The 23,132-nt window shown below is 41.6% G+C and overlaps 1 protein-coding gene across 1 annotated transcript in view; it reads right to left on the bottom strand.

Moving 5' to 3' along the window:
- Positions 1-23,132, bottom strand: part of RORB (RAR related orphan receptor B) — a 261,375-nt gene that overhangs the window by 96,613 nt on the left and 141,630 nt on the right. The window lies entirely within an intron of this gene.

Genomic DNA, 23,132 nt, shown 5'->3' with positions numbered 1-23,132 from the left:
ATTCTGCTGTTCATCTAAGAATTTTTATTGAAAGATTAGTACATTTCCCAAGTACCAAAAATATTAATATTTAGTCCAGTCCATTGAGTGAAATTAAGATGAAGATTTAAGTGCCCTAGGTAATGAAATTGTTGAAAATAAATAATGATTTTGTAAGTGCATGTGTATTTATGACTTTGTACAGTATATTGAGGTAATTATTTGAGTAATTGTAATAGTTTAACAACCCTTTTATTCCCATTATATACTTACAATATTCAAACATGTAACAAGACAGATTGTAGCTTACTTTACCACACTGTTCTGAATTTTAAATTGCTGCCTTACTAAAATGTGGAATATGCCATCAGGTTATTTTTTTTTTTATATATATCACTTATGTGTGTGTGTAAATTTCAATTGGTAAACAATTGTTTGGAGGTGTTTGAATCCTCCTGCCTGGTTTTAAACTCGCCCAGCGCACTATGAAATAGCAGGTCTTGTGATGCACCTGTGAATCCTCAGTCTATTAAGACTTCTTCCTCCACCAGAGAGGTAAAGAGAACATTTGCAGATAGTGTTAGGACCTGTAGAAAGGAGATACCATGCTGAAAAAATTACATTTTGCCAAAGAATTTGACTAAATGATCCGTACTAACGAAAAGAAAGACAGATAAGTATTTAACTACATACTTTGTCATATTGGATGTAGCATTGGGGATTTGTCTTTTGTTGTATACATTAGGTCAAAAACCCAGAAGCAATCCTTTTGGCACTAATATATGGTGTGGTGGGCTTGGTTGTGCAATTAAAAAATATAACATTAATACCCTGAGGTTTCTAGATGAAAGGCACTCTGGGCCATTGGTTGAAAATATATACATGCACACAAAAATAAATAAATGAGCAGACCTGATTATACAAACTAGAGAACAAATTCCATACCACATATTTGTTTGCAATGATTCTCAACTATCCCCTAAGTCAGGGGGAAGCAAACTCTTTTCTTTGCGCCCCTCTGCTCGCACCCCCCATCTTACCTTCTCTTCGGCATTGTCGTTTGACATCACAATGTCATGTGACATCACGTTGCCATTAGACCCAGCGGCGTCATTTAACGCCATGTTGTCATGGTGACGCGTCGACAGAAGCCGCCAGAGAGCAGGAAAGTGACTGTTAAAGATGCCTCGAGCGCTCCCCCGGCATTTTATTTAAATGTTGTGGGGAAGAGTGCTGGGCATCTGTATGTGCTGCGCCCCTCCTCCCCCCAGAAAAAAATTTGGCCCCCAGTTTGCGCACCTCTGCCCTAAGTCTTTTGGCCATGTCCACCCATATCTCTTTTATTCACATTTAGGGGCTTATTTGCATTATGGTCGGCTGAAAACTCCCACTGACATTGAATAAGCCCCTTCAAGGCAAAACAAATAATTGATTATGTAGGAGAATTGCATTTCCAATCGTGTTTTTTTTTTTAAATTATTCTCTTGCTTGTAATGCCTATACATGTTAACTCTGAAGCATTTCTGGAGACTGGTTGCTGGCCTTTAGCAGAAAAATGACGGTCTCTTCTTGTCAGTTTGCTTGATTTAAAAACATTTCTTGCAAGACTGTTAATTCACTGATCTTTGCCTCGTTTGAGTTTGTTGCCTGACATTAAACAGTCTTTATGTTTATATTACCTGGCAGTTTTGCTTCTGTAGGCCTCACTTCTAAACCTTGAAAGCTTGTATGGCCATTTTACAGTATGCTTCACATGCTATGCTGCATTACTCTAAAATGGCCCCAATTGCCATCTTGTTGTATTTGGCCATAGATGATATGCACTATACACCATTTCCCTAAAAATAAAGGCTTACCTGACTGCCTGCGTCCCTCATGTTTTCCCCCCTCCTAATCCAGTTGCCTCATGGCAATCTACCGCTGCCATGCTGCCTCTATTCCAATGCCTTCCTAAATATTAAACTTTCTTTGCTACTGTTTCAGGCACACACTTAGCTGGTCTTTTTGGGGACGTCTAATTTATATTCTAGCACCTGTCCAAATCTTTCATTTAATTGTCACTTTCCTTAGTATATACAGTAAGAGCAGAATATGCAGCAGCCATGGCTCCTTCAAGCTTTTGTATACAGTCTTGCATGTTGCTCTACACAACCCATATGCTGAGGTGGTAACAACTTATTTGACCCTTGCTCAGCCTTCAATGCTACCGTGGAAACGATCGAAGTTTGAGTGCTGGCTTTAAGAAGAGATGCCGATCCGTGTCTATCTCATCCTTCAGCACTGTTTTCATATAATCTGCCAACTACTATATGCATTTAAAAGTCATCTAAATCAATCATCTGTTTACCAAACACACAATAACAAAACATTATTTAACAGATTTTCTGGCCTAGCCTGACCCACCCAATCTCACATTGGCCCCTGTGGTCTAACCAGTCCCCATTACAGTGTAGTGTCTGATGGTGCACCTGTTGGCAACAGGACTCCTGAGTCTCCCCCGCATGATGTTGTGTAGGGATTGCCAACCCAGACAGGTAGCTGAGGTAGTGTACTTGAGTCCTACCTATATCCAGTGCAGCGCCTCCACCTCATCAGGATCCCTGCGTCCGCAAGGGGATGGTTCTGATGAGGAACTCCTTCTTGGTGATGCCTTCCCCTGCTGAGTAATTCCAGACTCACACAGTGAAGTGTCTTTATTCAAGGTCATCTTTATTGGCATGGTGGTATGGGCCAGCTGCCCCTCACAGCTATCAGCTTAGCCGCTCATTCCTTTGCTGCACTCCATCTGGAAAGTTCCTCCTTCTCCTAATGGAGTTGCTTTCCACCTCTCCCCTTAGGGAGATTCAACAGCTTCTCTGTCTCTCTGCTCAGAGCTGCACAGACTCACAGCTAGCATGAGACTACTGCAACACTGTTGCAGACCTTCACGTGCCTCTCACTGAAGAGAGGCAGCACAACACAGGAAACTCCTGACAGGAACTGAACTAACTTTAGGCAGTGCTGTGTCTTATATCACCTCAGGAACAGGCACATCTCTGATGTCACTAAGGGTGGACACCAAGCATGTTGTCACTTCCTTTGGGACATATGACACCTCACCAGGGTTTGAGGGCAAACCTCCATGATCGTTACTGGCAACCCTGCATACTTACCAGGATTACTGCCAGCATGAGAAAGAGATATGTGCACCAATTTTACACATGGCTACAATTATATAACAGAAGGCATAAATAAATGTGGCAAAGGTTCCCTTATTGGTACCTGCACCCCCTGCGGAGGGGTGCGGGTGTGTACCCGCGTCGCCGGTAGTGCGGGGAGGGCTGAGAGCAGTTGCGGCGGGCGACTTCGCCGGAGGTCCCCGGTGGCTCCCTCTGCAGGGTGCCGCCATTGTGAAAATGTCCAAAATTGTGAGCTTTTGGGCATTTGCAGCCACCATAGAGGAGCCGGAAGTGACGTTGTAGCCCTGAATCCGGACGCGGAGACAGCGACCACCTACCACTTACCCCCGAGCGACTCCCTATGTTTTTAGTGTCATTCCTGTGAGTGTTTTATTGTTCAGCACTATTTTGTTTTATTTATTTTTTATCTTTTAATAAAGTCTTCATCTGCCCTGACTCAGGTCTCAAACGCTGCAGTTTTTAATTCATTTCTGCATGGAGGAATAACGCCTGCCCTGAACTTAAAGAAGACATGAGTACATCACAACTTAACGTCAAAGAAGTTAAAGATACCTCTACCAGTGTGTACTCACACTGGTCCGTGTGAGTAGTTGAATTTATATATTTTTTTCTCCATCCCCACCTCCGTCCCTCACCTTACATAAGGTGGTTACACATGGTTTAATGAATTTTATTTGTCTATTTGAGGCAATTGCAAACCATCTTTAGACTCCATCTTTGGAGTTTCCTGGTGATTTATCACCAGAGACTTGGAAGACTATCAAGATATCTCTACAGGAGGACACTCACATTAGCCCATGTGAGTGATGGATATTAACCTATTATTCTCCCATAACCTCCCCATACCTCAGCCTTTGTTTGCACATTATTTGCATCGATTTAACTGCTTTCTTTCTGTGAGAGTGAGACCTTTAGGAGGAAGAAGCCAAGTTTGCAGTGAGAAGTATAGAAACATCCCTGAACCAGTGCGAGACGACGACAATAGAGAAGAAAAATCACATCATAAGGAAGAGCCGGAAGTAAAAGATACCTTGATGTAATAGAACTTACACAAGGCTGTGTAAGTGATATATATATTTCTATACATATACAGGCATACCCCGCTTTAAGTACACTCACTTTAAGTACACTCGCGAGTAAGTACATATCGCCCAATAGGCAAACAGCAGCTCACGCATGCGCCTGTCAGCATGTCCTGAACAGCAATACCGGCTCCCTACGTGTACCAAAGCTGTGCGCAAGCGGGGAGACTATAGAGCCTGTTACAAATGCGTTATTTACATCAGTTATGCACATATGTGATGATTGCTGTACAGTACATGCATCAATAAGTGGGAAAAGGTAGTGCTTCACTTTAAGTACATTTTCGATTTACATACATGCTCCGGTCCCATTGCGTACGTTAATGCGGGGTATGCCTATATGTATTTTCCCGCTCACTGAGTCCATCCTAGTGGTGGTGAATCTACTGGGGTGACTTCACCCCACTGGTCACCAGTTAAGAAGATTTGCCTTCCTTAAACACACTTCCCCTCATACTGTGCTCCCTCATTTTTCTGTGTTCCATTGCTACTAAGGGTCCTGGATAGATCCTGTTGGGGTCAGAGTCACAGGAGGGCATCACAAGAAGACACACATTCCAACAAGGCCGTATTATACCTTTTATTCATTTACTGACTCACACCCACACCACATAGAGATAGTGCCCGGGTATTTTTTCATCTCTGTGTGTGCAGGATGTCTGTTATCCCTGCACTAGGCCAGAGACCCCCTTTGGCCCCAGCTAGGCCCCGACTCTCCTCAGCTTGTGGTTACTGCAGGGACAGGCCCATGAGATAGGGACACTGCCCTGCAGCATTAGAGTGAGGGACACAGCTAGGGTGCAGCTGCATCCTGGCCTCAGGTAATCTGGGACCAGAAACCTGCTAACATTGCAAATAGTAATAGTAACAAAAATGAAGCAAAGTTCAATAATTCAGTGCTTCCAAATCAGGAATACAAAGTGGCAATTCATGCTTGATTGGAGTGTCTAAACTTGCTTGTAGAAAAGGACTTTAAATGCATCATAGAGTAATGTATTTGCTAAAGCAAAACTGCTCATACAGGGGAGGGTTTGTATGTGTTTAAGGTCCTATTGGTGGATAATATGATCAGAGCCTATAAAACAAGCACTGACCAATTCTCCACCTATGGACCACTGCCTTCCTTAGAGCTGAGTATAATCTGTATCAACAATCCAATTCCCACTGTTTTTCAATCGTAATGCAGGATAATGGTAAACAGAAAGTACACACAGGGGCTTATGCAGAGAGGATAGAGAAGGGAAATAGCGCCATTGTGGACGGACGTTCACAGAGGTACGCAATTAGGAGGCTTTATAACGTGAAATTATAATAGGCTTTATTGTGCCTGTTCCTTTTCATCAGGAAAATTATCCAAACACAGGGGGGGGGGGGGGGGAACAAAGCTTCCATTCACTTGGGAGTAATTCTAGTGAAAACACTATGCAACCAATTCACATCTCCCTAGTCAAGCATTTCTCCCCAGCCCCAAACATAGCATGAAAATAAGCAGATACAGTATAAGCAGTCTCTTAATAATGAAAGTCTTATCTGTTTATCAGCTGTAGAGTAAGCTTCTCTGCTCTCCTGGAACCGCACTGAGCGTGCACAGAAAATCAGCATCCAGGTTTAGAAGTCTTATTTGGGCCTTGTGTCTTGAAAGCAGCTCTGCTAACTTTGGCAGAGCTCAAAACAAGTGTGTCTCCAAGTTCAGCTCAGGTGTCAGCTAAAGAGTTCTCACTTCCTGTTTGAACAGACAGGCTTTTGTAAGCCATCTCAATCAGGCAGGTGGTGTTTAGTAATTAACTACCAGAAGTTAACCACCACACTGCTAGATTAAAGGCACATTACTGAACAGGGATAAGTCCCCTGTTACAGCCATCTTTTGGAGAAAATACGCACCAGAGAAGCTTGTCCTGCAGAGAACATGGCGAGATTCACAAAATCCGCCACAGCAGGTTTCTTTACTTTAAAAATTGCCAAACACGTGGCGAGATTGGTAAATTCACCATGTTAAAAAAGGGTGGTATGCAAGTAGCATTGATGCGCTGGAACGCGCCATTCTGCCCTATAATATAGCGAGTTCCAGGTCGCCAGAAAAACTTGGCAATTTTGATACCATCTGAAAAATGAGGTAACGCAGCTTTCAGCATACGACCATAACTTACTCCAATTCTGTGGCTATTTTCCTGCCGTTTTCACATTATATAACGTTCCTCTCTGCATAAGCCTCACAGTATGATGCAGTCCAGATCCTGTGCATGCCTCACGCTGAAGGAGTAGATGCAGGGAAACCGTGTGGATAGAAAACAGAGCACAGCTGCAAGGAGCTATAAGGGCTGCAATACCAAACTAATTCAAAAATGATTTATTGAAAAATGTGACAACATGGATGGAGAGAAAAAAGTACTCTAACGCGTTTCACGCATCTTCCAGCGCTTCTCTCCATCCATGTTGTCACATTTTTCAATAAATACATTTTCAATTAGTTTGGTATTGCAGCCCTTATAATTCATTGTGGCTGTGCTCCGTTTACTATCCACACGGATTTCCTGCTACCATTGCAAGACTGTTAAAGGTGGTACAATTCACGTGAAACCCACCCAATGTAGAGGCGGAGGCTTCGCGGATACTGTAGCTGGATCCGTGGATCCCATCTTCTTCATCAGCATGCCCGGACCCGGCAGGTACCTCACCTCATGAAGTGCACCAACAATACACAGGCTAGTGGGGCAGCGCTGTCTCACACACTTGGGTGGGTGTTGGACTTTGTGGACACCAGTGTGGTTGGGTGCCTGGGGCACCTCAGTACAGGGGGACAAACCCCGCAGGGGTGTGGACACGGTGTTACGGAAGCACGGTGAGGGGTTACGGCCCTGTGAGGCCTGAGAGTTTATGTAGTGTTAGTAGTATTATACCCTGTTCAGTAAAACCTGTTATATCCTACTGCTGTGTGTTTATTATATTGTCCTTTAGAGGGTTATCCCAAATTGTTAGGATCCCACACAGGTGGAGGCGCTGTCTTCAACCGGATCAGGTACACCCTAGGTTTCCAGTAGCAGAGGTTCAGGTCTCCTGTGAGCCACAGGTAGCGCACCACATTACACCGTAGCCGTTAAATCTCCAAGGGGGTGGTGGAAAGTGCGCTACACACACTTTTTCTACTTTTGTATATGACTTAACAGGTCCTTTTAAGTACCATTTATCAGTGTTACAGACAAGATTAGTCTCTCTCCGTACCAACTTGTCCGAGAGGGTATACCCAGGTCTAGCTACAGATGCAGCAGCCGTTATTCGAACATTTAGCTGGGTAAATGTTGCGTTATGCCGCGTGTAGGTTGAGATATATTCACTATTTTTGCCGGGGCAGACAAATGGCCCATCGGATTAACACAGCAGGGGTACCTGCTGTGTGAGTCCTACCAGGGTCTGCCTTTCTGTAATAGACGCGCAGTAAGAGAGAGGCTGAATCAGTCACTCTAACTGTGCGCCTCTCACATGCAATAGCAGGGGTTTTATTTAATTTGAAACATTACAGTAATGTAGCAAGGGGTCTCTGGAGCTGAACCGCATTGATTTGAAGTCCGGGGACCCCCTACTTCCCGAGATACAGGCCCCGTTATGGGTGCCGGTATCTCCTATGCATGGAAATGTCTCGTGTTACGTAAGAATGGGTAAGAATGGGTACTTTACATAATACGAGACTGATGAAGGGCACAGCAGAATTGCTAAATGTAATTACTGTAAGTTCACTAGCTGCAAAACTGTTTGTGCTAAATTATACACCTCCGGAGTTGTACCAGCACCTACTGTATGATATGTATGAAGAGTTACAAATGGGTATTATGATATTAATTTGATGCTTAGAGTGTTAATTACATTTTTTTAAATGTATCAGGGTTTGCATTAACTTTCCTCTACTTGTGTCACTAAGTGACTTTGGGAATAGTTTTTCATTGGTAGCTGAGGAGTTGCTCAGAACAATATTGAAATGTATCAAAGTTTGCATTTGAAAATTGTGGGGTTTTTTTTTCTTCACTTAGCTTCTATTACACTGGCGACACAGTTTATTACACTGCGGCCAGATCCGCAAGCCGGGAGATTTCCCGGCTTGCTAGTGGCCGCCCCTCGGCGTGCCGCGCGTCATAGACGCGCGGTCACGCGTCTTCGGGAGCGTGCGCCCCCTGCACGCGCGTCCAGGGGCTCCCCGAGGGAGCCCTGGTGTCCCGCGATCGCGGGACAGCGGCAGGGGGTTCCGGGGGACCCGGCGGACCCGGCAGCGGTAGGGAGAGCGCCCCGATCGGAGGGCGCTCTTCCGCTGCTTCGGCGCGCGCCCGTCACTCTCGGGCGCGCGCCAGGCTACTGCTGCGGCACAGAACGGGCAAATGCTCGAATAAACTGTGCCGCAGCAGTAAATATGCCAGGCAGGGGCGGGCTGGCCATGGGGTTTTTTTTTTGTAATATTTGTAGTAGCGGGGAGGCGGTTTAGACGTTCCAGCCCCTCCCATCCAGGGAAGCCGGTGTAACTGACAGCCAGCTGTATATTTCAGTTCGCAGAGAGTGCTCTGCACCAGACCTCCCTGTTACTCCCGGTAAGGCACGATTGACACCATATGTACTGTGTAATCTATGACCAGTGGGTATGGGGGGTTATTTTAAAGTGTAGAGGGTAACAAGAGTGACAATTTTGATAATGGGTCTTATTTTGCTTGCAGGGGGTTAATTTTGTGAATATATGGAGGTTTTGGAGGATTTGGGGTATATTTGAGGCGCGTGGAATTTAATTGCTATATTTATGGGGTGGGGGGTGAATTTTGTGTACAGTATGTATGGGGTGTTAGTTTGGCGTATGGACTGTATGAGGTGTGGAATTTATTTGGTGTATGTATTATTTATTTATAAAATATTTTACCAGGAAGTAATACATTGAGAGTTACCTCTCGTTTTCAAGTATGTCCTGGGCACAGAGTTAAGACAAATAATACATGGTTACAAATAGTTACATAAAGGAACAGGGTATACATTATATACAAGACATTGCATGCACAGTTAAAGATAATAAATATTATGGGCGTATGAAACAGTTACAGATCAGATTCAAATGTGTGACAGCCTTAGATTTGAAAGAACTTAAACTGGGGTGTATGGGGTGTGTATCCACTTTTGGTTTGTGTGTATGGTGCATGGGTATATTTGGTGTACATTTGTATGTATGGTGCGGCTTGTGCTCACACATAGTTGATGGGTGTGTGTATGTAATTGGACCGCTTCATATGTGTGCTGGTTAGTGTACTTACGGCCCGGGTTAAGAATTCAACCAGCCCCTGATGCCAGGTGTGAGGTTAAGTTGCTTTCTGTGCTCAAGAGATCAGGGTTAGATGTAAGGGGCTTAAATAACAATTGAAGACTTTTCTGCTATTGCTTAACCCCTTCCCTGCCAGGGAGAACTGCAACACACTGCACTGACACACATTCCACAATGGGTTCTATGTAACAAAGGGCAAATTCTGGTGGAAACGTCGTTATTTTGTTCCAACCGGTGCTGAAATACACACGTGACATACCACATCTATGTATTAATCTTGTTTGCGCCATTTTCGCTGACATTTGTGTGTGTCTGTGACAACATGAGGGATTAATGAAACAAGTTGAAGGGGTTATGGGGGAGTTACATTGGCCTATTGGCGCAGGTCTATGTATTAAGGAATGTGCAGAGTGCACAACTTATCTTGTTCGTTTTCTCTGTCACATTAAAGGCAGCATAAGTCTTTTTTTAGAGCAGAATATGAGTGAAGCATGTGTCAAATTCTAAAACCGTAGAAATACACTTTGTAAATATGTTGCTTTTTAGACAGGAACAAAACCCCACCGTTTTTCACGCAACTGAGTCAGCGCGCACGTACCTCTTAATACATAGAGCCCAAAGTGTCCGTGTCAACCAAAGTTCTAGCCTTTTAAATGTGCAGTACAAGAACGGGATAAAATGCTTACGTCACAATCAAAATGATGTCTAACGTACATGTTCTCAAATATGGTCATTACTCTTTTCATACGATGAGTACTAATAATGATGTGAGGACCTATTCTTTAAATAAATGGGACTGTAAGCAGGAGAAAAGACATCATTTACACTTAACCCACTCCAGTGAAATTACCCTAACTGCTTTCCTTTAAAAACAAAACAAAAAGGGAAGATCCAACTACATACAGTAGTTGAGTGGTTGGCAGCTCAGTTGTGAGTTGGATCTTTTGCCTATTAGCATATGAAGCATCAACATTAAATCTTGTAAAGCAAAAAAGGCTGGAGGACCTTTTCTTTCATCGCTCTGTTGGTACTTGTTATTTGCATGATTAGTAATCCACAAGACATAAGTCATACAGTGTTTATGCATCATATGAAGAGATTAAAAAGGGTCTGATAAAATCAACACTTAGGGGCCTATGCACTAAGCACCGATTAGCCACTTATCGAGGCCTTTTCGCCAAAAAAGCCTACTGCTGTTCAGTAAGCCCCGATAAGTCGGCGATAAAAGCCCTTTTTGTCAAAAAAGCCTCTCCCCTTTCTACATACCCTGCCCTGACATCACTGGGCAGGAGAAGGCGGGGCTATGATTCTGCCTAGTTACCCACCATGTGATGGGGAAGGGGCATTACAAGGGGCTTTACTCGGTGTGGGCCCACATAGTTAACCCCTTAAAGCCATAGTAATCCCAAAGGGGGGCTATTCAAGTTTGTGCAGTACTTTCTTTATAAACTGACACCATTATTTTCTCATAATCCGATAGCGTTCCTATTTTAATTCACATATAAAATAATGCTGCTCTCCATGTACTTTTTCTCCATGTTGTCAGAAGCACACAGATTTTCTTTCATTTAAAAGTCTGAGTTGGTACTAACTTTAACATCAAATTTAGGAGATTCCCTTAAAACGTTTCTTACATTGGACTTGATGGAAATGAATATATTAATTGTCATCAAATATTAAATCATCACAAAAAAGTACGTATTCTGATCCAGAGACTCTGTAATGCTCTTCTGTGACCTTCCAAGTCTGGTTTGGAGTTAAAGTTGCTTACATATAGTGTACAAAATGCACATGCTGTATATATCACGTGAATACAATTTCCTCAATAATAAACTCACTTTGCTAAAAACTTAACCTTGATTTGGTACCACAGGAATAAAACCAAGTTGTTGTGAGAAATAGGAGCATACACTGTATTTTTAATGAATACAGTAGTTAAATTACCATGAAAATGTCACATAAAGTGCCCTTAAATGACTAACGACTAATTCAGATGAGTAAATCTGAATGTGAGAGCATCTAGGTATCAAGGCTATCTTGGAGCCAATTTGGAGCAAAGAAAGGCATATTTATCTTGTGCCTCCTTTTAGCCATGTGTCATGGTACTGGGCATTGTTTTGCCTGGTCAGCCCAAATGTATAATTTATCAATAGGACTTTGTGTAAAAAAAATAATAATTCACAAATGCGCTATAAACCTCTCTGCCTAACAATCTGCTTCAGATAACATTGACTAGATTATAGCTTTACTAATTTGACATATGATCAAGATAGCATCTGGGTGCTCAAGCAACCGAATCACAAATACAAAAATATATATCAAACGTATGCAGTACAGTATAAGCAGAGAACTCCATAATGGGGTGGATAACTACAGAGAGAAATATATAAATACATGTATACAGTCTTGAGCAAAGGTGAGAAGTCTTTGAAATAAATTTGAACAATAAGACACAAATCCCCTGGAGGCCAAAGGTGGGTGAGTTGATCCACACTCCTCTAAAATCTCATTGGGGGTATCTTCCAGTACATCTTGTTTACTCACGGTTTCCTATGTAAGGATGCCCTCACCCACTTCAGGAGACTCTATTGAGGTGTGCCGGCCACTGGTAAATTGCTCTTACCTAATTTGACATATCTCTAAGCAAATAATGGTATAGTGCGTCCTATGAGAGCCATTTTGAACTCACATTTATTCGTATAAATTTATAAAGGTATATGCTCATGCGTGGTTAATCTATGCCTGTCTAGTAGACCATTAATTTTAAGACACTAAATTACCAAAGACATTCAACTCAAACAGTAATCAGAAGATGCTCACTTGAGTTCAATCATATGTAAAACTTTAACTAATCATGAAACTACTATATAAATAATTTGCAACATATGAACCAAAATACTAGTTAAAAAATCCGCCATACTTCCCTTTCAATTTTCTTTTTTCTTTTTGGTGTTTGTTCATAGAGTAAATTAAAGGACTTTTAAAAAAAAATAAAGCATCTAAGAAGTTCTTTAATAATTTACTGCTCCTGCTGTTAACAGGAACGAGATAGTGAAACTGAAGTGAAGAGAACTGTACAGGCCTCATATATATTTTAAGCATAGGGCACTCTCACCCAGGCAAAATGCAGAAGATGGATTCGGTAGGACGCATACTTCACTATGTGAAGCTGTTAACACAAATGATCTGTCACTGTAAATAAGTCCCTAACGTATGATGTGTAACCCCTTCACTTCTGACAGACTTACTAATGCTTTGCTCGGAAATTCATTGCCAGCACCAACGTTGAAAGGGGCTTAAGATGCATCCCCATTGAGTCACATCCTAATCTTACATATACTAATTGCTTTTTTTCATTCTGATTACTGTATATACTGTATTGTGAAATCCTCAGTTTTGAAGAAATGCTGAGATAAGGTTACAAGCCTTTGAAAAGCAGCCACCATCTTGAACTGCTTATATTGTATGCATTATAATTGGTTTGGACAGAGAAACCTCACTTATTTTACAGAATTAAGTAAATGGTAAAAGATAGCAGAACCGATGCACAAAACGCCACTGACATTTTGGTACCAGGGCCATGTGATCACTTGCGCTCCTCTTCTGTGCTGACTGCAGCTTCGGTTGACAGAGAGCTAAATAAACTACAATATGCTGCCAGAACACTACAAAATGGCATGCTGATTTGAGAATTGCAAAAGAAACGTGTGTATTCAAGCTCTTGTGGCATTCTAAGGACAGCTTAAGGGTACTTAAAATGTGAACTACTGATAACAGTATGTATTGTATATTCTGATTCTCCTTTTCAAAGTGGGCTTTTTAGGCCTATGAGGCCTATTGCCCATATACAAATGTATTAATTGTCATCAAATATTAAAACTAGTTTAGAAGCTGTTATAGCACATGACTGAGTTCTCTCACTTACTGCAAATGCAATGTATCTGGCTAAGTAGGACTGCACATTTAAACATATACAGTACATCGTTTTGGTGTGCCTTTGAAGAGCTGCTTTTAAAAAAAAAAGAAAGCTGTGCACAGTTTGGTCTTTTTGCTTTATTTTTCCTCTGGCCTTTGTAGATAATACCATTGCGTAGACTTCCAGCCCTTTAAAATGACAGCCGTTTTTCATAAGCGCAAACTGTAGAGGGAAGAAAGGAACTCGGTGTCAGAGAATAAAAGAGATCGGGTTCTTTGGCCTCATGTTCATGTTACCTAAAATAACAGTGGATAACAGGGGAGGAAGCTCAAATATTATTTGAGGTGGGCAAAGTCTTTCCACCTCTTTGATGTTTTCTATGGCTTCAAATCTTTCATTTGTGTGGCTCTATAACTGAAATAGTTATTTTTTTTCTTTTTGGGAAGTAGAATAAGTCATGAGAGAGCAAGGTTTCATTTCAGGAACTGTAGCAAGCTGCAAGGATATTGTACAATAACACACACACACACACACACACACACACACACACACACACACACACACACACACACACACACACACACACACACACACACACACACACACACACACACACACACACACACACACACACACACACACACACACACACACACACACTCATTGGAATCCTTACCATTATTGCATATGCACATAGGATGTCAAACTCTCCTGCTTTCTTGTCACCTCTCCTCACCAAAGCTATCACATTTCATTGGGACATGATTTTACATTGTGGTGTGTTCATTTTGGGAGAGTTAAAAATACATTCTTGTGTTTCCAGAGACTAAAAAAAACTGTTCAATCTAGTCATTTATTTCGGCAACGTGTACTATTGAGTCCCACATAATTAGGATATTGTAGTATAAAACAGTAACGACTATGGCCACACTCTTCTTACCATATACAGATTCTTTTTAGAGGATGAGAACCTTTAAAGATTTAAAGATGTTATTAATCTTCTTTGTCTGTCTGCACTAACCTCTACTCTCTCCCAAAATCAATACAGAAATGTTTGATTTTGGTTCATTATTGTTGGACAGACAGTGCTGGAGTAGAGTTCAGCTCCAGTCAAAGAAATTGAAACAAAAAGAGATCCCACATGGGGGAAGCGGCTTCCCAGGATATTTAATAAGTCTAGATATCAAGATGCCAATATTTGCACATTGATGTTTTTCTTGCATTCATTTGTGTCCGTGTTATATTTAACTAACTGAAAGTGGCCGATGTTGCTCAGGAATTCTAAGAAACCAAAAAATATTGAGACTTATCAATGGATAATAAATATTTTTAGTTTCTTAATGTGAAATCCTGTGCTAACAACAAATCAACCCATAATTATTGAATTGCCTCTGAGGTACTGAAGTGTTTGATCAAGAGCCTCTAATGTGTGTTTGTGGGACATTGTACTCTTGTACCAAACAATGATCTCGCACTCTTGAACAACTTTGGCGGCTCCTGTATTTTTGCTAATGTTGCAAATTGGATTTTCAGAGTGACCAAGATTAAGTGGTAGTTTGAGGTTTGTGTGATGGGATCATGTCTTTTGTAATGATATATGACATGTCATCGGTGATGTCATTTGTGAACCATGATGCAAAATTTGGATATGATATCTTAAGAGGTATCTAAATACATAGAGAGTAGAAAATCAGTTTTCCAAAATATATACAGTAGTAGATAAAATTAAAGATCATGTTCTGACATTTGATTCCAATATCTCAGATCTAGCTGATGTGGATGTACAGTGTACCCCGTTCAGACGCGGGCTTTTTTTTTTTCATCACCGCAGGCGCTTCTATTGTTCAGCGCCATTAGGCGCTGCTTGCAGAAATGGCCGCGCGCGGCCATGAGATGCGGCTGGCGCGCGGCCAATCTCGGCGGCGAAAGAAAAAAGGTGAGGAAAAATGAGGTTAAGCTGTAGATTAAGCTTGGCCGCAGCAGTAGGTGCAAACACTCATACTTTTCATTGTATTAATTTTCCAACAAATTCCTACCCAATTGCTTGTTCTGAATATCCAGTTTCTACATTTCTCTGTTATGATAGTCAAGGCCGACTTGATGGCGGTGTTGTCAGTGCAGTAGCACTGGGCCCCGTGCTCCTCCCCACAACAATTAAACTGATTTCCGGGGAGAGTGCGGGATCTCTAACACTCTTACCTTCTCCAGTGGCAACTCCTTGCAGGGTGCCTCATCATGGTGCTGTGATGTCCACTTGTGTCATGGTGCCATGACAACGGAATGTCATGTGACATCATAATGCCATGCAGCGTCACATTGCTATGACAACAGGAGGCCGCATGGTGCCACGTTGCCTTGACAATGTGATGCAGCATAGTGCTGCGTTGCCTTGACAATGTGATGCCGCATGGAGCTGCGACAACACATTGTCGTGTCAACGTGATGCTATTTGACATTACTGAGCTGAGGTGATGTCACAGGAAAGAGGCCCTGCAAACATCCCAGCTGGCCCTGACACTGACAATAGTAATGTTACATAGTTACATAGTTACATAGTAGATGAGGTTGAAAAAAGACGTAAGTCCATCAAGTTCAACCTATGCTAAATTTAGACAACAGATACTTTATCCTATATCAATACTTACTTATTGATCCAGAGGAAGGCAAACAAAAAAAAACCCATTAAGGGGAAAAATTAATTCCTTCCTGACTCCAAGAATTGGCAATCGGATTAATCCCTGGATCAACATCCTTCCCATGTATACTTATTTGGTATATCCCTGTATACCTTTCCCATCTAAAAAGATGTCCAACCTTTTTTTGAACAAATCTATTGTATCTGCCATCACAGTCTCCATGGGTAATGAATTCCACATTTTAACTGCCCTTACTGTAAAGAACCCTTTCCTTTGTTGCTGGTGAAATTTCCTTTCCTCCAACCTTAAGGGATGGCCCGAGTCCTTTGTACTGCCTGTGGCATGAATAGTTCTTTTGAAAGCTCCTTGTATTGTCCCTGAATATATTTGTATATAGTTATCATATCCCCTCTTAAACGCCTCTTTTCTAATGTAAATAAATCTAATTTAGCTAGCTCTCCTCATAAGTTAGAATGTCCATCCCCTGTATTAATTTGGTGGCTCTTCTCTGCACTCTCTCTAGTTCCATAATGTCTTTTCTTAGGATTGGTGCCCAAAATTGTACTCCATATTCAAGGTGGGTCTTACTAATGCTTTGTAAAGGGGCACAATTATGTTTTCTTCCCTTCCATCCATTGCCCGTTTGATGCAAGATAAGATCTTGTTTGTCTTTGCAGCTACTGCATGACATTGGGCACTATTGCTAAGCCTGTTGTCTACAAGCACTCCTAAATCCTTCTCCATCAAGGATTCCCCCAATATATCTCCATTTAATTTGTAAGTCGCCTTTTTATTCTTGCATCCCAAATGCATAACCTTACATTTATCTGTATTAAATCTCATCTGCCATTTACCTGCCCACGTTTCCAGTCTCTCCAAGTCCTTCTGAAGAGAAATTACATCCTGCTCTGATTCTATTACCTTACACAATTTAGTATCATCAGCAAAGATGGAGACTTTGCTCTCGATCCCAAACTCAAGGTCATTAATAAACAAGTTAAAAAGCAGGGGTCATAGTACCGATCCCTGAGGTATTACACTCACGACTTTAGCCCAACCTGAAAAAGTTCCATTTATGACAACCCTCTGTTGTCTGTCCTTTAACCAGTTTTCAATCCAGGTGCATATATTATTACTGAGTCCAGTTTTATTTATTTTGTACACCAACCTCTTGTGTGAAACCGTATCAAAAGCCTTTGCAAAATCTAAGTAGACCAATTCAACTGCATTACCCTGGTCTAAATTCCTACTTACCTCCTCAAAGAAACAAATAAGGTTAGTTTGGCAAGATCTATCCTTCATAAATCCATGCGGACTATTACTAATAATTTTGTTTTCCATTAGGTATTCCTGAATATTATCCTGTATTAAACCTTCAAGTAGTTTCCCTATTATTGAAGTCAGGCTTACAGGTCTGTAATTTCCCGGTTGTGATCTAGCTCCATTTTTAAATATAGGCATCACATCTGCTTTACGCCAATCTTGTGGTACTGAGCCTGTGGAAATGGAGTCCTTGAATATTAAATATAATGGTTTTGCTATTACTGAGCTTAACTCCTTGAGAACTCTTGGATGTTTGCCATCGGGACCAGGTGCCTTATTTACTTTAATTTGTTCAAGTCGCTTATGAACTTCTTCCTCAGTTAACCAATTGTTCATTAATATGGAGGTTGTGGCTTCCTCCTGCGGCACTACTATTGAACTTGATTCTTCCCTGTTAAACACAGAGGCAAAGAATTTGTTTAATACCTCAGCTTTTTCCTTATCTCCAATAATCTGCCTACCCATCTCACACTGAAAGGATCCTATATTTTCTTTTCTCATTTTTTTGTTATTAAGGTACTTAAAGAACTTTTTAGGGTTGACCTTACTTTCTATTGCAATCCTTTTTTCATTATCCATTTTTGCTAATTTGATTGCCCTTTTGCAATTTTTGTTACATTCCTTATAATTCTGAAAACCCTAATAGTAGGGTAAATGCAAAGCATCTTGACACTTGATAAATTGGCACCTCTTTTTTACTGTTCAGATTTTTTTATGGTGTCAACTCAAGTTGGAAACAGGGAGACAGGAAAATTTACTGTCATGGGCAAGTATGTTAAATTGCTTCATCTTTTGTTTAAAATTATTCAGGATTCTAGAAATTACAACGAGCCCTCAGGACAACATTCCTTCAGGCTAAACAATGAACATACAAATATATCCTCCTTAAAATGTCAGTGTTGTTTGTGATCACTGAGCACTCTTCAGTTTAATTAAATAATTGAAAAGGACTGTCAATCATATTCATTTATCATCCATCTTAACATGTTTCCAAGCCTTTAAAACCGATCAGTGTTCAATATTATTTGCATACTGTATCCTACAGAACACAGCAAACAGAAATTTGCTGATGTTTTCTTCTGGCACACTTGTAGTTACAGCCAATCCATTTTCATGTTTTTCATTGTTTTCAAAAGACTGATAGTGATTGTGAATTGAAGCAGGTTGAGCTGTTAAGCATATAATATTGCCAGATACCATTTGGAGATAAAAAGATTAAAGTGTCACAGTCTTAACAAAAACAAATAACCTTTGTGCAATATTTGTGCAAATTTACATTAAGCATGTTCCAGATTGGTCATTTGTCAGAAGTACATACAGAGAATGTGTGTGAAAACTGGAACTAACTTAAGGGAATTGTATGTCAGAAAAGCAAACAAGACTTTTTGGGGGTATATTGAATTACCCCCCAACCGAAATTCAGGTCAATGGGAGATTTTGGCTGGCCAAGGTGTAAAGGGCCACTTCAGATCACATGGAATTAGTTCCTTTGAGTATTCTTGCTGGCTTTTACCATTCGCACTATTTTTCAACAAAGATAAAGGAATCCCATTTTTCCCAGGCTCAGTTCACAACAGTCTCAGTTCAAAGGATAAATAACTTGTTTCATTATTACACCGTTCAGTTTATACAATAATGTCCTCTTTAATATTACTATTAATAGCTATAAGACTATTGTAGTGTCACTCGGAAATCCCTTTCTATTACAGCTCCTCCTCATTGATCTAAACTTTTAATTGAGAAATTGTAAAGACTAATGGGAAAATAATGGTTCCTTAAATACCATCAAGTGAAAAGCAAATTAAGTTAACATAGTACAATGAATAGGTAATTAGAAAATGTCAATCCTTGTTTATGCATTAGATTCCATGCAGGTAGGTACTAAAGAAATATCTTGGGTAAAATAACTTGCTATTCTAATTTGAAAAATGTAAAAAAATGGACCCTAAGCACCAGTTCATATGCTGTAGAAAGCTAGTATAGCTTCTGCCAACCGGAAAGTTACATTTTTAAATTGTAAATAAGGAAAACATTAAGAAGAAATCAGGCATAGCAGCTAACAAACATTTATGGAAAACAGTAAAGGCAGTGGTTGAAGTGTGGTGGAACAGAGTACCACTAAATTTATTTATAGGTCCACAGTACCACAACCTTTTTGGTACCTGTGACGACATGGGCAATGAGGCTCTTATAATAAACGTATAGCCAAGCCCTGTTGTCTGGATTTTTTTGTCTGGGTTGCCCTGTAAATGCATCTTAATGTGGCTCATCTGGCTACATATATTATGTGAATGTGTACAGTATGTGTAAATTTTTATTTTCTGAAAAATGTATTTGTGCTTGCGTAATTGTGTTTCTTTGTTCCCTGGGCATGCAAGACTGGTAATACACTTGCCCAGCCTACACACCCTGAGATCAGGTTTAGCTGGTTCCATGAGGTGGTTGAGGACACAGGACAGTGGGGATGGGGCGGCCTCCTATCTGGGAAACGTTGGTCTGATAAGCAGAACCATTTTCTGCCCAGACAGCGAGGCTCTTTTCTTAACAGATAGCAGGTCAGCATATAGAATATGGGCAGGTAGGGGCTGTTCTCATTAACTGATTTGTAATGCCCGCCCTCCTTGCCTCAGCCTCTCCGTCACACAACCCAGTCCCAATTGGCCAAACGAGGTGAGGCCTCACGCTGTGATTTTTCTAACACAAAGAATCTGCGCTATGATTGGTTGCTGCCATGTCCATGATATCCAATGGAGATGGGGAAACTAGAAAAGGGGCAACAGATCTCAGCTCCACAGACCGTGCTGAGGCTAGCGTGCAGATAGACTGAATGGTGTACTTTGTGTTGTGTCACCTGAAGGTGAGGCTGCATATCTTTCTGAAGCGGAAGATTTAAACTGCTTGCCTGTGACTTGCACCCAGCGCCGCCTGGAGTTCCCAATTCCCCACAGGAGTGGAAGCTGCACCGGGTAAACCCTTTTCGGTGGGATCGGGCAACTAGAACTGCTAGAATTCCCCCTGTTTGGAGTGAAGATAGTTGTGTTGGTGATACTGCTCCCACTGCAGCAAGGGATTCTGGGAAATTACATGCAAATGAGCACACAATGTGTCACCTTTTGCCTGGAATATCCATACACATGGAGCCCATTTAGGCAGATGCATCGCCGGTCACACAGCTTTTAAGCACAGCATGGGACTAGCAAAGTAAGTCAATATACATATATATATACACACACACACACGTGCACTCATATAATTGACATTTTGTCTGAATCGGCTACAGTTTTATACTTACTTTTAAAAAGTGGAAAAGGTCCAGGATTTTTAAAGTTCTGAAAATAACCATTTTGTTTGAAGCTTATTCAAAAATAGTAAACCTACTTAATATTACAATATATCATTAACCTTCTCTCAACAGTATTACAGTTACATATAATACGCAGTCAGATTTGATAAAGTTCTAAAACTAAAAGACTAGACCCCTCATGACTTCCGTATAATTGATGACATAGACATGTCATTGCGATTTGCACTTTTTACGCTTATTTACTTAATTGTTGTGATCAGACAAACAATATCTAAAAATGTCAAATTCTAAAGAAATGTCAAAAAGAAAATCAACTCTTAAAACACAACTTCAGGAGGAACATCCTTTCCTCAAGCCGACAGACGCTTCTTGTTTTTATGCAGTTTGCTCAATATGCAATTCCAGCTTTAAATCCAACATGGCGGTCACTCCGATGTGCACAACCACGTTCAAAGCAAAGAACACAAAACTGGAATATTGGCGAAATCGTCCAGTTCCTCAATAAATAAATTTTTCAGAAACCATGAACTTGGTTAAGAAGAACAGAAATTAGAAGCAGCTGAAGGAACCTTCGCCTATCACATAATTCAACATAATCACAGTTTTCGCTCAATTGACTGCACAGGTAAATGAGTAAAAAAAAAAATTACGATCCTAAATTTGCTATGGCACATACTGTAGTGCCGATGAGTATTCTAAAACAAATCTGGGGCAATCACCAACAAGAACCAGGAACATCCTGGGTACATTCTGGGTACATGCTGAGTACATGCTGCAACATTTCCCTGACATTTCTATAGACAGACTAATGGCCCATCGGATTAACAGCGGGGGTCCCTGGCAGTCCCATTCAAACTGAATGGGACCCCTGCTGTGTTAATCCGATGGGCCATTAATCTCTGAAAAAATGTCACTGAAATGTTTACAGCATATACACAGCATGTACTGTACCTGGATCTTATTGGTGATAGCCCCAGATTTTCCAAGGCAAGTTTAAGGCAAGTTTTACAATACTTGTCGGCGCACCTGTACTACTGTATGTCAGAAGCTATTGTCGTCAATATTTGTGATTTGTACTGTATATCAATAAGCTTGTTGCAGAGGCTATCAAGCCTTCCAACTTTGGGCCTTATTCTAGTAGCTTCGATAACCAACTCAACATTTTGCTAGGTAGCTATTCAGAAAGCCTCGAAGAGTTGGTTAAATCGTTCAGGGAAGCCATTTTTTGGCAATTTCTCGCTGCTGGACAAACACATCGCGCAGGAGCTTCAAAACATCTGTAAATCGCATTTTTTCTGAAATCAGGCTATTCTAGTAGCTCTGATGAGATAATCGAAGCTCTGGAATTGCGGGTTTATCAAATATTCATCTCGCCAGCCCAAGGGTGGCAAAATGGGATCTGCCAGCAGGACTTTGAAAAATAAATGGCATTTTTGCTACATCGGATTGATGCTGGGAGTCTCTGAGCTGATACACATTAATACCAGCTCTGAGGACCCCCGGCCTTAATCCGATGCAATAAAATTGCATTTACAGGCAGCTTCATTTCCTTAGCGGCTAACCACTAATGCAATTAAGGGGTTATCTACAAGTGTCATGTTTATTGTGGGTAGCGGGGGTTGGTGAAGCGGGGTGAAGACCCCGCACTCACAAGGTGAGAGTAAAAATTTGCATTTGAGAGATATATCTCTAGAGCAGCATTTCCCAAATGGGGTTCCGTGGAGCCGTCGCAGGGGTTCCGCCTACAGACTGACTGTGCTGGCTTTCTCTAGCATGCTGCCATGGCTTGAGCGCGCTCTAGCTGAGCGGCACTTCCGGTGCCTGCTAGAGTGCGTGTTGAGTGCAGCCCTGACCGCCTTCTGCCTAACCGCCATCGCTTCCCTTCAACACCCCCGCCACCAGGACTGATGTGCTTCCCTCACCGCCAGCACCGGCAGCACCGCTGCCCTCACTAACCCCCCCCAGCACCGGCAGCACCGCTGCTGCTTCCCTCACCCGCCCCCCGCACCGCTGCCGCTTCCCTCACCCGCCCCCCGCACCGCTGCCGCTTCCCTCACCCGCCCCCCGCACCGCTACTGCTTCCCTCAACCCCCCTGCACTGCTGCCGCTTCCCTCACCCCCCTTGCACTGCTTCCGCTTCCCTCAACCGGCAGAACCGCTGCCGCTTCCCTCATCCCCCCACCCTCGCCTTCAGTCTTTTAAAAATGTATTGGTGCAGTGGGGGTCTTTTATAAATGTATTGGGGCAGTGGGGGTCTTTTAAAAATGTATTGGGGCAGCGAAGGTCTTTTAGAGACATGCGAATACAATTGTCAACAATTAAACCGGATACAAGAAGAATTTGCCAAAAAAAGAACACTCTGCTCATTAAAATGTATGGCGTTTTTTGTATTTTTTTATACTAATAAAAATAAAGAATCTGATACTATA

This window comes from Ascaphus truei, chromosome 1 (genome assembly GCF_040206685.1).
Source record: "Ascaphus truei isolate aAscTru1 chromosome 1, aAscTru1.hap1, whole genome shotgun sequence".
NCBI lineage: Eukaryota > Metazoa > Chordata > Amphibia > Anura > Ascaphidae > Ascaphus > Ascaphus truei.
This window is presented reverse-complemented; position numbering and strand designations above follow the sequence as displayed.